The sequence below is a fragment of the Camellia sinensis genome, chromosome 9 (genome assembly GCF_055761805.1).
Source record: "Camellia sinensis isolate YWXY chromosome 9, ASM5576180v1, whole genome shotgun sequence".
Classification (NCBI taxonomy): domain Eukaryota; kingdom Viridiplantae; phylum Streptophyta; class Magnoliopsida; order Ericales; family Theaceae; genus Camellia; species Camellia sinensis.
The window spans coordinates 137,677,980-137,694,124 of NC_138969.1; positions in this window are offsets into that span (position 1 = coordinate 137,677,980).

Here is a 16,145-nt window from a genome sequence, read left to right on the forward strand (position 1 = left end):
TGTTTCTATCATATTGTACCTGTCAAAGTTTCTTTTTTGTGCAGGCACGATATTGTATGTACGGTTCATTTGAAGTTTGCACAACCAGACGATGTTGTATGTATTTCAGTCAGAGGAACTCCGGGTGAGATCATTCTTGTTCCCTCGAACTCTCTTGGTTACCTTTCTCCTCTCGCATTTGACATGCGTCTGGACGTACCCTTCTCCTCTAACGTTTGACACGCATTTGGATGTACCTTTCTCCTCTCGCATTTGACATGCGTTTGGACATACCTTTCTCCTCTCGCATTTGACATGCGTTTGGATGTACCCTTCTCCTCTCGCATTTCACATGCGTTTGGACGTACCCTTCTTCTCTCACGTTTGACACACGTTTGGATGTACCCTTCTCCTCTCCCGTTTGACACGCGTTTGGACGTACCTTTCTCCTCTCGCATTTGACATGCATTTGGACATACCTTTCTCCTCTCGCATTTGACATGCGTTTGGACGTACCTTTCTCATCTCGCGTTTGACATGTGTTTGGACATACCTTTCTCCTCTCGCATTTGACATGCGTTTGGACGTACCCTTCTTCTCTCACGTTTGACACGCATTTGGACGTACCTTTCTCCTCTCGCGTTTGACATGCGTTTGGACATACCTTTCTCCTCTCACGTTTGACATGCATTTGGACGTACCCTTCTCCTCTCGCGTTTGACACGCGTTTGGACGTATCTTTCTCCTCTCGCGTTTGACACGCGTTTGGTCACCTTTCTCCTCTCACATTTGATAAGCATTTGGATGTCCTTTTCCTTTCGCATTTGATACGCGTTTGAGACTTTCGGTGTTCCCAATAGTCGCTTCTAGTCTTTTCTGCGTGAGCGCAGTGAAGATTGCTAAATTTTCTTACATTCTTTATGCATGAAATGTAGTCCGACCTGTAATTACCGTGCGTGGCGTGTTCACTTACTTGCTTATGTACGAGTTTACTGTAGTACTTCTTTGCATAACAATTGCATGATATTTCTTTACAGCCCTCTTTGCATAATCATAAGTTATGTTTTGCACTGTGCATGTCATTTGCATTTTGCCCCAGCCCGCGGGCGCATCTCTGAATTGTTATTTTGTATGTTTGTCTAAGTCTTCGTCCTTGTCAAAAATGGGTCGTCTCTGGGCTCTGGCATTCACTCCCGTCATCTCATGACTTCCGAGTTCTGTCAAAGCGGGGCAACTATAGACACCCCATTTTTGACCGTCCTCAAGACTTGGACGTCATCGGTTGAACACTCGATGATCATCCATGCTCGTGTTCATTTTGAGTTCCTGAAGGTCTCGGTTGTGCGCCTTGCCTTGGAGCCTCTCAACTTGTCCTTTTTGTGCTCGATTGTGGACCAAGAGCTTGTGGCTTTGTTTCTGAGGGAAGGGGGTGGCCTGCTGCCCAGCCCTAAACCCATCGGCCAGGCCCCGTGCCCATCGGTCGTGCCCACTTTCCATCGGCCATAAGTGGTGGCCGGTCGGCCCCTTTAATGGCCCGTCAGCCATATTTTTTGGCCGAGGCCCTTTTCTTTGCTTTTGCAGATATTTTTATTACCAGCTGTGCCAACTGGTGAGCATCGAATGCATCCTTCATACACCTGTATGGAGGGATTGCACCTAGCTTCTAGCTTGTCCAACAAGCTTGAGACTTGTGATTCTATATAAGGGGAGGCTCCTCTCCCCTTTCAGAGGTTCAGATTTTGACTAGGGAAAAACATATCCCTCTTTCTCTATATATTTGTACTAGTTTGTGCCTTAAAGTGAATTTTCTTCACAATTTTGCACTAAAGCTCATAGTGAAACACATTCACTCTTGAACTGAGATACTTGGAGGTTTGTTTAAAGCTCAAAGGCTTCGTTTTTACCTCAGAAGTTGCTGCTTTGCTGTGGTTATTCAAGGGTGAGTCTTTACCCTCTTTAAAGCTTTCTTTTAGTTGCTCACTTAGCCATCTTTGCATGCTCCTTTTGGCTTAGCTTTCAACTATAAAAGTTCTTTTTTCAAGTGCTTAAAATGGTTGTTCTAGGCCTTGTTTGAGTTAGGGGTAGTCTACCCCCTTTAGTGGCTTATTTTGCTTTGCTTTATGCCATCTCTTAAGGCCTTTAAGATCACCTTCTCTTTACCTTTTAACCACTGAATTCCAGAGGAATTTCAGTGGTAGAACGTGTGTTTTGAGGGCCAAAATAGGAGGGGGTCATCCCCTCTCCTTGTGTCTTGGTTGCTTGTGTTGATGGCCTCATGTTTGAGCATGTTTTTCTAGTATGTGTTGGCGTGTTCTCAGCTTATGTTTGGCATTATTTCAGCATGGCATTATTTCAGCATGGCATAACTCTGTTTTGGCCTGGTTGTGTCACCTTATACATGTTTTTTGCACTTGTAGTGTAATCTTGCCATTTATCCTTACATGCTTGCCACTTTGGTTCATCATTCCAGCCTATTTTGATTACACTCCAGCATATTTTTGCTCATATTTTAGCATGCTTGAACTCTGTTTTGAGTGGTTTAAGTCATGAGAGGCTTTCTTTGTATAGCTATAGTGCAATCTTGCTAACTAGCTTTGAGTTTCCAAGTCTCTAGCATGCTTTACTTGAGCTGTTTGCATGCTTTGGCCTCATTTCTCACATGATTTCAGTGTATGTAGTGTAGTCATACTCTCACATGTTTCACTCTTTCAATACTTTTGAAGAGTTGTGCCTTATGCCTTGATCATGAGCTAATATGTATGCATGCTTGCCTAAGATTTTGGGCTACCATCTCAGCATATTTTTGGTCTTATTTTGCCATATTATAACTTTGATTTTGGTTGGTGGAGTCACCTCCTACTTGGTTTTGGTACTTGTAGTGTAATCTCACTCATTTGCCTTGCATGCTTAGTGTTTTAGCTTACCATGCTAGCTTGTTTTGGCTACACTCCATCATGTTTCTAGCATTGTTTTGACCTACCGTGGGACTGTTTTGAGTCATCTTGGTCCTTTGGGACTTGCTTGACATGGCTACGGTGCAAGTGCCTTAGCTAGTCTCGAGTTTTGAGCACCATAGTATGCTATACTTGTGTTGGTTGCATGTCTTGGTGTCATTTAACATGTCATTTCAGAGCATATACATGTGTCATGTTCTCGCTTCTTTCACTCCTTGAGAGCTTTTGAGAGTTGCGCTTTTGTGCCTTATTTGTGAGCTACCAAAGGAGCATGATCTTCTACTCTTTTGAGCCTTAGTTCGAGCATGTTTTTGCTACTGATTTGCCATGTTGTAGCTCTGTTCTGGGCTGGTTTGGTTGTTTACGCCCGATATGGCATGCCTATTGTGTTATACTCTTTGCTTACTTTGATGCTCTAGCCTCCAAACAGGCCATGCATGCATTGCTTATATGATCGAACCTCATGAGTGTCACTCTAGCACTGATAGATAGTATGTTATTTGCATGTATGATGCATTGCATGTGTTTGGATCGGACGTTAATCCAAACACGAGAAACGAGCGACGTTTCATACTTGAAGTGATGAAACGTGCCTCATTTCTTAGTCGTCGTCACCCTTGATTGTGCATGATAGGGCGAAGGCCTCTCGAGTCCTATGTGTTATTTGTGCATTCATCAACATTATGCAAGCTTGTCTCTTTGGCCATCATGCATCGAGATTCGTGATTGGTGGCTTGAGAGCCGAGCACTGCACTCCTTTGAGCTTGAGACATGATAAGGAGTGTGGTTGCACACACATTCTCTTGCAAATACACTGCCATGCCTTTGTTTGTGCTATGTTGCAGCAAAAGGAGAAATTGTAGGAAGTAGTGGCAGACCGGCCATCAAAGCTGCTGACCGGCCACCAAGGCTACCGATCGGCTATCAGAAGTAGCCGATGGCCATCAACTTTGGCTGATGGCCATCATCTCTAGCCGATCATCCCTCAGCATGTTCTTGAGATGAGTCAGAATCAACCTGGAAGTTGGCGCAATTTTTAGAGGTCTAAAGGTGTGCAAACAGAGGCATCTTGAGGCAAGGGGGTGGATTTCTGGGAGGACGCGACCAAGCATGCATGCCTCCTTCGCCCGTGAGGCCATTTTACCGCTTTACTAGCTAGTTGTAGTTAATTACATGTGTCGTAATTAATTAGTTTAATTAATTAGCTTAGGTTAGTTGGTTATTCAATTCAATTTGGTTTGTAATAATTAATTAGCTAGAATAGTTAGTTAATTAGTTGGTTTGTAATAGTTAGCTTAATTAGCGTATCTAGTTAGCTTTCATATTATTCGGACCCTCCATCGAGAGGGCAAATGTTGTAATAAGTGTGCGTGAGTGTGTGAATGTCTTCCAACCCCATGTCTTTCTCCCTTTTATTTACCAGCTCTTGATGGTTAGTTTTAGGTCATGTTTCAATTAGCATACTTATGCTTTGCATGCATGCATCATTCATTCGTATTGCATGCACCGGACTCGGCGCATCATTCAAATTGCATTGAATTTCAATACTTACTTGAATACGCATTTCAAAGCATGTCATCGAGTGCTGCGTTCATATGACATCCTAGATAGCCGAGCCTACTTAGTTGCATTTTGCATGTGTTGCATTAGGCATTGTTGACATAGCTAGGATCATGCATTGATTACTAACCAGCTTCTGTTTTGGCTTGGAGTACACTGTGAGTGTTTATGCTTTAGCATCCTTGCATGCGTGTAAGTGATTGCCACGACAGCATGCTTGCCATGAGGCTATGTGCTTAAATGATTAACTGCATGAATGCCTGTGGACAAAGGCTTTATTGCTTGAATTGGGACAATTCATCAAATGTGCATTTTAAGCACACTTGAAGTGGCAAATCATCATGTTTTGAGCCCACTTGAGGGTGGCAAATACACATTTTAGCCTACTTGAGGGTAGCAACTTCAAACCATTTTTCGAAAAACAAACAAGAGATGTTTTGTTCCAAATTGAGTGATTTAGTCTATACTTGTGTGTTGTGCGCATCACATAGTAAAGTTAGCTAATAAAAAGGAATAAGAACTCATGTCTTTATAAAAACAACATTTCATGTTAGTAGAGGCCGATCCTTTGATCGGGCGAGCGGGGGTGCTCATTTCAGGACCTTCCCCTCTCGTACCCATGTTCCCGAGCCGAAGCAACTTTGGTGATGACGGACACGTGGCCTTAGGCACGAGTCAGGGTTTCCTAAATTTACCAAAACAAAATATTTAGGTGGCGACTCTGAAATCTAGCAAAGCAGTCCATGTTCGGCACTTTTGATTCAAAATCGATTTTTCAAAACAATTTTCCGGATTTGGACTCTTTGGTGATTTATCAGTTTGCATTGCACTTTGTAAGATTAGATTCAAAACCGTGACAGGAGTCTGAACTGTAGTAGCTGGAACACAACTTCGCGCCCTCCCCTGAAAGGGGGACACGCAGAGCGCGTTCGGGTGGTCTACAATGAGATGGAGCCCCTATATATATAGAAAACATGAATCTCCCTCATAAACATCCAATCATACACGTGGGAGCAGATGCAGGCATCTATGCAAATAGATGGCATAGCTGTCACAAAATATCTGCAAAAGACATTGGTGGCCGACAGGCCACATCAGTGGCCGGCAACCAAGTGTGATGGCTAGCAACCCATAAAGGTGACCGGCCGGCCACCAAATGTTGCAGGCATGGAAATTACTGGGTTCGGTCCAGAAACATGGCAACAGGGGTACAAGGTTTGAAAGGCTCAAAGCTGTGGCATTACGCTGAGGACTTCGAACACTTGACAAGCATGTAGACTCATCATTGGGTGTGCAAGCGATGACGTCCAAGTCGTAAGGGCTGTCAAAAATAGGATGTCTATAGCATCTTACGAAGGTTTGGGGTGTCTATTAATGTAGAATGGAAAAGTGATAACTTATGCTTCCCGACAACTAAGACTATACGAAAAGAATTATCCGACTCATGGTTTGGAGCAGTGGTATTTGCATTGAAAATACGGCACCACAATCTATATGGGGCACCGTATGAAGTTCATACGGATCACAAAAGTTTAAAATATTTTTTTACCCAAAAAGAGCTGAATATAAGACAACAGAGATGGCTAGAACTGATAAAAGATTATGACTTGCAAATTTTGTATCATCCTGGGAAAGCTAATATCGTTGCCGATGCACTCAATCAAAAACCAATTTGAAACTTAGCTCGTCTACTCACTGGGCAAAGAGCATTGTTACATGATCTAGAGAAATCGAAAGTTGGAGTTGTTTTGCGAGAACAAGGTGGAACAATGGCTGCTATCTCTGCTCAACCGGCGATTATTGAAGAAATCATGGAAAAATAGATTCAAGATGAGTTCCTGAAGAAAGAGAATCCAAACCAAGATCGGGTTTCATTTTTGAGAATGACATATTGAAATTCCAAGGAAGGTTATGTGTACTGAATGATATTGACTTAATGAAGTGAGTTATGCAAGAAGCCACAGTTCAAAAGTCTCCATCCATCCGGGAAACACAAAAATGTATCAAGATTTGAACAAAAATTTCTGGTGGCTAGGAATGATGAAAGAAATTGCCGAATTTGTGTCTAAGTGTTTTCAATGCCAACAAGTCAAAGCCGAGCATCAACGACCCGCAGGGTTGCTCCAACCACTGCCAATACTGGAGTGGAAATGGGAGCATATCACTATGGATTTTATTGTTGGACTACCTTGCTCCAATAGAGGTATGGATTCGATTTGAGTTATTGTTGACCGTAAGACTAAATCCGCTCGCTTCTTACCTGTGAAAACGTTTTATAATGCGGATAAGTTGGCTAATATCTATATTAATGAGATTGTGAGATTGCACAGAGTGCCTATGTCAATTGTTTTTTATAGCAATTCAAAATTCACATCGAGATTTTGACAAAGTTTGCAAAAGGCATTAGGGACTGAGTTGAGATTGAGCTTCAATTTAAAGTTATGATTCATATTTGATGTTGGAGAATGAAGTTTAAATTTCAAAACATTAAGTTCCAAAACTTGGACAGAATATCAGACAATTTTCTACCCAATTCTGTACGTGCGGCTTAGGGCCCCACACATACGAAAATAGAGCATAGGAAGCTGAACATACTGCTTTAATTGCATGTGCGAGCTGTACATGCGGTGGTGGTTCCGTACGTACAGCCAATGCCCCCGCATGTGCGGTTTTCAACACGGACCCGGTTTTCTTTTCCTTCCATTTTTCCACTTTTCGGGCCTCCGTTTAAATAGTTTTCATATGTATTTCACATTCACATGCATATCATGAGCATGAAAGAAATTAAAGAACAAATAGGAATAACTAAACGATTAAGTAATGAATGAATCGAATAGGTATAAGACTGACTGAACGAATTGAATATAATTAGGAGTTGGTGTACTTGAATTTGGTTGTGTAGGTCAGACGTCGTATCTTAGACACGTATTTCAGGGATCCAATTGTGAGTAACAATGTTGTAAAGCTATGTTCAATTATAATTATTTTATGATTGATAAAATGCACTATTTTCTAAAATGATACTGTTTATTGAATGAATGAATGTCCTATTTTATGAACTGTAATCATGGCATCCATAACATCTGTTACTGCTACAATTACTGTTACTATTAATGTTACTGCTACTATTACAGAGATCTCTGTCACTTCCAATCTTTGAAACTACTGTTTACTGCATTGATGGCCATCAAATGTTTGTTTCGTCTTTAAGACCTACTGTAATGTTTCGCTATTGAATGTACCACATATGACTACAATGATTCAAAATGACTGATATGTTATGAGATGTTGATTGAGAAAATGATTTACTAATGAAATTGACTGTTTCAATTACTGTAAGGACATCATTCATAACCCCTTTACATAGTTGTTATTCACTGGGCTCTAGCTCATTATTTAATATATATGTGTGTGTGTGTGTGTGTGTGTGTGTAGGTGATCAAGCACCGGACCGGACTTAGTGGCGTCGACCTAAACCTTGTTTTGTCAAGCCAACTACCCTGCCTCCTACGAGGTTCCAAGCCATCAAGTGTTAAGGCTTTTGGGTGATTCAATTTCCCCATCCGAAAATGTGATCTTTGTAATAGAGTTTTTGTTTATGACTTTTGATAACGGGATTTAATTCCCTAAGTTATGGTATGTTTTCGTTTTGTACATATGTATTGACATGGACTTAATATAAAGTTTGTTTTGTTTGTTTGTTCATTTAAGTCTTCACAACACATTGGACGATATTTATATTCTTTATTGGCTTCCACCAACCCCATTTATTGTATTACTGTAAAGCAGGCCTTTGTTAATATCGGATTACTATTACGACACTAAACCTTTAGGGGCAGGTTTGGGTTGTGACATTGATGGAGTCAGTTGAGCCATTTAGGACATGGGTTTCTCATGGTAGATGATGCGTGGATGGTTGAAATAGGTGGAGTTGTTTTCCCAATAGTTGGGCGAAGTAGTTGGTTGAATACTTGTTAGAGCTCTAGCTGTTGTGAGTAATTCGGTGAGGCACAAGGTGTGCTAGGATGTTGTGAATTAGGTCTTTAGTGACGATTGTTTTGGTCTTTAAAGAGCTAATTTCATCACCATAGATATTTGTGAGGAAATATTTTCCTCACTGGTTTCATCATTGAATGTTTGTCACTAAAAGTCACCGTGAGGAAAAATAATTTCGCCACCACTAAAATTACTTTAATGATGAAAATTTTTGTCACCAATAGGACAACATTTTATCACCAAAAATCATCATTTTTGTCACCAAATTGTTATTTAGTATCGTATATATGACTTTAGTTGATGAATAAATTTATTACACATGTTGATTATTGATGAGGAAATAGTTTCGTCACAATAGGATGTAAAATTGACGAAATTTTTCGTCTCCAAAAGTCAGACATGAATGACGAAATATATTTCATGGCAAAAATATATATATGTGACGAAATTTTTAGTCGTCAAACAACAAAATCAATGAAAACTTTCATATATAAGCAATGATAAATTTTGTCACAAAAAAATATTTATTAATGACGAATAATCACTTTGTCATAATAACAAGTACAGATGACGAAAAAATTTTCTCCTAAACTTGTTGTTCCATTTTTATATTTCAATTTAAATTATTATTTCACAAATGTCCTTGCTCATATCCCAATAGTCTTCTAAATGTACTAAGAAATTCACTAGCTAATATACACCACTCCATACAAAAACTTTTCCAAACAATTTATATTATAAATCAAAATATATCCATCAAAACCATTATAGCAAATCCCAAAATGAACAAACGTGGTGTCCACAAAAAAAAAAATAAAAAATAAAAAAAAAATATCAATACTCGATCTTGATTTACAACTAGAACTAAGTATCAATTCAAATATATATATTCAACACTTGATCTTGATTTGCAAGTATGCTTCCAAACGTCATCAAAAACCATTCTGCAAAGAAAATAAACAAGGAAAACATTATCAAGGATGTACAGGAAGGATAGCTAGGAGTAGGTCTTACTAGACATCCAGAAGTAGCAGGTTTATTATAATTGAAAGCTTGTAAGTCTCTAACTTATGCAAGACAAATATGTGATGTCTTTTGGTAACTTGCTAGTATTTAGGGGATCTTGTTTGTACTTAGATTTTAGGATGAGGTCATGCTATTTGTATTTCTCTTTGTAAAGGAAATCTGAATTACTTGAGAATTTAGCTTCAAAACTAATAGTGTATATATGTTAGAATTTGCAATGTAATTTGTATTCTATAGAATAAGAAATGAATTTGTAATGATGTTTAGAATTGTATAGAGTATATAAAATATTATAAGAGATATAGAAATAACATAATGAGTGTCTATATATTATTTAATAAAATAACCTTCTACGATAGGCAAATGTGCACTGTGAAAAAACAGAAAATTGGGGAAAAAATGCTACCAACTGAAAATTGCAAGCAATGATCAATGTCTATATTTTTATGATGCCTCCTGGGATACCCTACCCAAGTGTGAAACCAATAATTAGCCAGCCAAACTCCCACCATCTGGAGGTATTGCCATCAAGTTAAATAAACAAAATTTCTAGAAGGACCGCATTGAGAGGTCCATCCCTTGTAGGTATGCTAAGTGATTTGTGTTAATATTAAATAGGATCAGACCACAGTAAGTATGCTAAGTAATTTCTATTAATATGATCCATCTTCAACATACACAAAAAAACACTGTTCAATGTGGCAATACTGCAATTTTGATGCTAAAAATCTTGGATCAAATGATGTTATAGGTTCACACATGAGCTTGTTACTGTTGATTCCAATTGGATCTATAGCATTTGACATGACTACAACTATAAGTGGATATGAGAGGTTGGTAACTTTCTTAAACTGTTGTAGTTTAACCATTATATACTAAACCACATGAGAAAAATGAAAAGATAAAATAAGATAAACTTACCAAAAAGGTGATCTATGAATTCATGGGATGCCTCCTCCTCTAAGTTGTTTATTGAAACCTTGTTTTTTATGTAATTCCATGATGCTTGATGTCATCTTCAAATGCTCCTCGCTCGTCTCATTCATCTTTGCTATCACATTGTTTTGTGCTTGAATTTCCTCTTTTTGTGCTTGAATTTCACATTTTTGTGCTATAAGAGATGACTATGCCAATCATTTTGGTGGCATTGGTAAGCCATGAAAAACATAATACAAAAGCATAAACAACAAATAATAACAACAGATATGTAAAGATATGTATATGGATATATAAAGATAGTATTAAGAAAGCATCATTAATGAATATATAGTTACAAGACATAATAACAAAAATTAGATATCATACATATAGTACCTCATCGTCAACACTTTCAAAGGACTCATCATCAGTATCATCCCTATGATCTAACGGTATGTAGTCATCGTAATCTACCTCAACCCTAATGTTCTTTCCATTCACATTGACACGATTGGGCTGAGTAGAACCCATCAAAGAAGCTGCTATACGCTTCACTTGTAGAGCATTGTTTTTCTTATTATTCTTCTTGATTGTCTTATTTCTTTCCTTTTGGTACTCTGTTAGCTTCTGTTTTGCTAGAAAACCTGGTTTGATCCATTGTTTCTCCCCTTTGGCCATTTTGGTAACTAAAAAGCATAAATTGATACAAAACATAAAATATGAAGTAGAATATTTACTTGAAGAGACAAAGCAAAATATAACATAAGCATGTAATGCATAAAAAATATATGTCCATATAGAAAACACAATAAAAACTATATCATAATCCATATCAGGATCCATATCATCATCAAGTATGTCAAGTTCTTCATCTTCTTCGTCATCTTTACCTTCTCGCATTGTTTCATTTGAAAAATATTTCAAAGTGTTGGCAATATGTGTTGTTTATTTCAGTCATGACTCTTGTCTATGATTGCCTGTATATTATTTGTTCAAAAAAATCCCAATCACTAATTTATTTTCTTGAATAAGTAATATATTCCATTCAAATGTCTGCACAGATAAAATACCTGTAATGTACAACAAATTATATTGAAGTCCATAACATACTATAAGAAAGAGAATCTTTCAAGTCCGTTATAAACCATTTTGTGATATATGGACAAACAAATAAAAGTTTCTGGTGTTTGTGTTCTATCTACTTTAAGGTACTAAAGTTTGTTGAAAAGTACTATAATTATGTATTATTGTATTTAGATTAATGTTTATCAATGTTAACAAGGCAACACCTACATTAGGATCAACTGTCCATCCTTACTTACCACATCATATGTTGCACATTGACATGATGCACTTACTAACCATTTGATATATGAAGTGTGAGCAGGGCAAAGGCAGACTTCAACAATTCTGATGCCAAAAAAATTCATGTTGGGCAGTGATGAGAAAAGTTTCTTAGAGATTGATTATGCTAAGATTTTGTTGCAATTAGTGAGCAAAACAATAGAGTTTTAAGGGTTTGTTTGGATACAAGAGAAGGGAAAAGAGTTTAGGGCTATGATTTTACAAAGAGAGGCAAGGGTTTGGAGCTGTGATAGTAGGACTGTGAATATTAATAAGTAGTTGATTTCAATGATGTGTAGTGGTTAGAGTTGAACGATTTAAATGGAAAGGTTTAGGGTTGGTAAAACATGACTTTGGGTTAGGAGAAATGATGAGATAGATATGGTTTTAGGGATTTAAATGCTAATTCGGCGCAGTAGAGAAGTAGAAGTATAAATTGGGTAGCACACATAGATTCACGTAGGATTGCATTCAATTAAAATTTGACTTTTAAGAGCTCCTAAACTATTCCTATTTGGAAACTAAGAATTTGATGGGCATAACCTATCTGAATTTACTAAAACTTGAACAAAAGACCCAAAAAAGTGTGCTTGAGCCATCATGACCACTACAAATATTCCACTTGGCTTCTAAGAATATAAAGAGTATATAAAACTAACCAATTGCCATAACCAACAACTTGTCAAACTAGAAGTAAACATAAGCTAAGAGACTTCGAAGACTTGAACCCTAGTATGCAAGGTTCTAAATGGGTATTGCTTTGAAATCAACCCATTCGCAATTTTTGCCACTTCAAAATTACTTATTTTGCTTCTCTAATGACCTACATCTCCATTCCTGTGGTCGGCCTTTTGACCCATTCCCAAAATTTGCAATGAAGAGCTATAGTTTAGAGTCTCATTCAGATTGGATTTTCAATAATTCAATTTAGGCTAGTTACATAGACCTCCCTTGAAGTTTTGAGTGTGGTCCTTTGGCCATTGTGCATAAGTCACATGTTTGTGTCTCTTTCCTACCAGTTTTGCCTTGCTTCTTGTCGTCACTCAACTATCTCCTCCATATTTGGAAAAAAGGCTTTGTTTCTTTGCTTCACAGTTTAATGTTAAGGCTCTTTAGCCCTTTGAATTGTCCTCATAATTGAAAGTTAACACTTTATTTGTTGAAAGTTTCAAAAAGATATTTTATGAAATAAGATGGCATTATAGACAATATACTACTAGAAGAATGAGTAAACTTTCACTGGAAGCTCGTGAAATAATAACCAAAATTGGCATTTGTGAATGGTAGATTGGAAACAGAACTTACTTTAGCTCATATGATAGATAGTGTAGAATATAGGTCGAATTTGTTGAGATTTTCATAGTTCAAATGTTCTAATTAGGCACTTCCATTTGGCTTGTAATATCTACATGACCAAGAAAGTGACAACAAAATTTTGTGATGAGCAAGGAATCTGTGATTTTTTTATTTTTTGATGGTGAATCATTTACCTTGAAGAATTGTCAACTTATTTTTTAGGGAAATGGTGTAGATTTTCGATAGAATTAGCAATGTTCCAAGGTCAAAATCATGTTATCAATCTTGCTCTTTTGTGACTTATGATGAAGCTCATGGTTTTTGGTCCCATGTTTGGTATGCAAGGAAAGCCAATGCTAAACAACCCTGGATTTTATTTCTATATTAGATAATTGGAACTTTGTATTTTTTGTTGAATTGCCTTTATATTGCATTTGGATACTTCTATTTTTTGATTCTTTAGAAATTGTAATTAGATTTCTCTTAGAATTCCAAAATTATTCTATGGCAGGAGCCTAGAGGGCTTTATTTTTTTCTAGGAAAAGTAAAACGATCTCTGAAATCCTACAAATTAGATTTAAGCATTTTCTTTGGTGGTGTGTAGGATATTATAGCAACGGGTGGGGCTGATACAAGTGTTATACTCTTTGATCGGCCATCGGGAGAGATTCTATCTACACTTAATGGTCATTCAAAGAAGGTCTAGTGCTTTCCTTTCTTTTGTTTATTGTTTGAGTTTTATCTACTTACGGAAATCTTTTGGCTAAGAACACTTGTCTTTCCTTTTTCCTCTGCTCTTTTTACAGATTACAAATGTTAAATTCGTAGCAAAGGGTCACTTGGTTGTTACTGGTTCAGCTGATAAGATAAACCATGCCAACTTCTATTGCATTTGAATTTTCTAATATATATATTTTTTAATTCTGGTGCCTTTGTGCTCTGCTGTTTGTTTGGTTTTCTCATTCCAGTTGCTTATGTTGTGTTTGGTAGATGGAAAGGAAGAGAAAAGAAAGAAAAAATTGTTTAAATTTTCTTTTTTTCCCTTGTTTAGTTCTTCATTTTAAGAGTAGTCAAAGGAAATAAAGGAGATAATCATCTAAAAAAATTTTGAATGGCCATTGATAAGGGTGCCAAGGTGCATCGCCCATTTACAACCATAATGAAAAGAACTACTAAAAACCTATGTTTTTCATAATTGAACTCTCCTAGGAAATCCACCAATGAGAAATATTAGGCGAAAAATATCTCCTAGAGCCAAAATTGAGAAAAACAAAGCAAAGAAACCATATAGACCACATCAAACACAAGGATGTCACCCTCTACGCGTTCCATGTCCTCATCAAGCAACATCTATCAAGCCTACATCCATAATTGTGGTTTTTAACTTTTTAATGTTTGATCAATGATCAGACGCATACGCTTTTGTAATATGAATTTCTCCACTTGTATTTGAACTTTTAACTGGATTCCCATTATTGATTCTTTGTTTTATGATGTTGCAGATTGTCCGATTATGGCAAGGGTCTGAAAATGCAACTTTGATTGTAGGCATATATTGAAGGATCATACTACATACGTAAATAATTTAAAATTTGAATTGGTCAATATTTTCTAAATGTGTCTACTTTAGTCGATCTCGTGCCTTTTTGCATTACATTATCTAGCACTGATGTTTTTCATCATGGAAAATATTTTCAAAATTTGCTTGATTTTGAGTTTTGACAAATTCAAGCATGTGTACTCTTTTTATATATATATATATATAAGTTCATTATTATTATTATTATTATTATTATTATTATTATTATTATTATTATTATTATTTGGTAGTGTTAAGAACTTCATATAGAGTAGGGGACTCAAATCTGTGTCCTTTAGTCATGGAGTGTGGCCCGATCACTACAAGAAATTTCACTTTTGCCGACTAAAATTTTAGTCGCCAAAAGCCTATTTTTTAGTCGCCAATCACTTTTGCCAACTAATATATTTGGTCGCCCATTTGGTCGTCAATAGATCGTCGAGGAAACAATCGGCGACTAAATTTTTTTTGGTGGCAAAAAATTACCTATTGGCGACTAAAACTTTAGTCGCCATATATTTTTTAAAAATAATTAAATATATATATATATATATTTTTACTTTTAGCGACTAAATTATTTAGTAGCCAATTGAGCATGTATGTTTGGTGACTAAATTTTTAGTAGCCAAAAGTTTCACTTTTTGAGAATTGGTGACTGAACATTTAGTTGCCAAAAGTTTCCTTTTTACAATTGGTGACTAAAAGTTTAGTAGCCAAAAGTTTCACTTTTTCACAATTGGCGACTAAAATTTTAGTAGTCAAAAGCCAACCTGTGATATTTGTTTAGTTGCCAAAAGGTCTCATTTAGTTTTTAAAATTTATTTTTTAATATTTTTTGCGCCACATAAAACCTGTGCATATACAAAATTATTCATCCATTCATTCATTCATTCAATTCTCAACCATTCAATAAAAATATTTCTCCACAACCTGTAGCATTCAATCTCCAACCATGTACAAAATTTAACTATTAAAAGCCATTCGAATGCCTTATTTCAACAAAATGTAATAAGCAGTGAAGAACAGAGACATAGACAATGTAATAACCCTCAATCATCCTTAGCCCTTTGATCTCTTAGTTGCTCAAGCTCTTCAATCAACACCATCAAATTTCTATGAGATGATCCACCTTCTTTAACAACTTTCAATGCCATCTCTCCCAGCACTTTAGCCTTCTCTGTCATCATCACCGCCGTCCATCACCCTCCTCACGGCAGCCTCTATATTTTCTCTCCTCACCCCATTCTTTCCAACATCAATCCACAAGTTCCAATCCTTCTTCTTAATTATTGAATTGGAACTGTCAAAAGAAACATTATAAACATTGCAGAATGAATTTATGAGACTATGATTCATAAAAAAAATTATGAGAGGCCAACAATTTCAAAAATAAATTCATAAAAATTCATAAAAATTTAAAACAAGCCCAACAATTTCTAACAAGTGAAAAACATTCATAAAAATTCATAAAAATTTCAAAGAAGCCTAACAAT